Source organism: Trichechus manatus, unplaced genomic scaffold, assembly GCF_000243295.1.
Source record: "Trichechus manatus latirostris isolate Lorelei unplaced genomic scaffold, TriManLat1.0 scaffold00147, whole genome shotgun sequence".
NCBI classification, from domain to species: Eukaryota; Metazoa; Chordata; class Mammalia; order Sirenia; family Trichechidae; genus Trichechus; species Trichechus manatus.
Genome location: NW_004444083.1, coordinates 5,893,014 through 5,894,524, shown reverse-complemented (window position 1 = coordinate 5,894,524; position 1,511 = coordinate 5,893,014).

The following is a 1,511-nucleotide window of genomic DNA, read 5'->3' as shown; positions in this document are numbered from 1 at the left end:
CCAGCAACTCAGTCCCTCGGGGAGTTTGGATGTGTCCATGGGGCCTCCATGACCTTTCCTTGTACAAGTTGTGCTGGTTTCCCTGTATTGCGTACTGTCTCACCCTTCACCCAAGATACCACTTATCTATTGCTTATTTAGTATTACCCCTCCACATCTCCCATCTCCGGTAACCAACAAAGATTGTTACATTTTGTGTGTGAACTTCTTCATGGTTTTTTTATAATAGAGGTCTCATACAATATTTGTCCTTTTGTGATTGACTTATTTCACTCAATATAATGTCCTCCAGTTTCATCCATGTTATGAGATGCTTCACAGATTCATCGTTGTTCTTTCTCATTGCATAGAACTCCATTGTGTGTATGTACCATAGTTTGTATATCCATTCATCCGTTGATGGGCATCTAGGTTGTTTCCATCATTTTTCTATTGTGAACAATGCTGCCATGAACATAGGTGTGCATATGTCTATTCAAGTGACGACTCTTATTTCTCTAGGATAAATTCCTAGGAGTGGGATTGCTGGATCGAATGGTATGTCTATTTCTAGCTTTCTGAGGAAGCGCCATATCATTTTCCACAATGGTTGTATCATTTTGCATTCCCACGAGCAGAGCATAGGAGTTCTGAAATCCTTCCAGCCCCTCCAACATTTGTGATTTCCAGTGTTTTTGATTCGTGCCAGTAATGCCAGGGTGTGATGGTATCTCACTGTGGTTTTAATTTGCATGGCTAGTGATCGCGAGCATTTCCTCATGTTTCTGTTGGCCATTTGAATGTCTTCTTTGGTGAAGTGTCTGTTCATTTCCTTTGACCATTTTTTAATAGTATTATTTGTCTTTTTGTTGTAGAGGTGTTGGATTTTCTTGCAGATTATGGAGATTAGACCTTTGTCTGACTTGTAATGTCCAAAAGTTTTTTCCCAGTCCGTAGGTTCTCTTTTTACTGTTTTGGTGAAGTCTTTTGAGGAGCATAGGTGTTTGATTTTTAGAAGATCCCAGTTATCTACATTATCTTTTGGGGTTTGTACATTGATGGTTATGGTTTGTATCCCGTTAATGCTGTGTATTAAGGCCTGTATTGTTGGTATTATTTTTTATTCTGTGAACTTTATAGTTTTAGGCTTTATATCCAGGTCTTTGATCCATTTTGAAGTAGTTTTTGTATACGGAATGTGATATGGGTCCTGTTTCATTTTTTTGCAGATGGATATCCAGTTTTGCCAGCACCATTTGTTAAAAAGACGGTTTTTCCCCATTGGATGGACTTTGGGCCCTTGTCGAAGATCAGGTGACCACAGGTGGATGGATTTACATTTGGGTTCTCGATTCTGTTCCATTGGTCAATGTATCTGTCGTTGTACCAGTACCAGGCTGTTTTGACTACTGTAGCTGTATAGTAGGTTCTGAATTCAGGTAGTGTGAGTCCTCCAACTTTATTCTTCTTCAGTAGTGCTTTACTTATTCGGGGCTTCTTCCCTTTCCATATAAAGTTAATGATTTATTTTT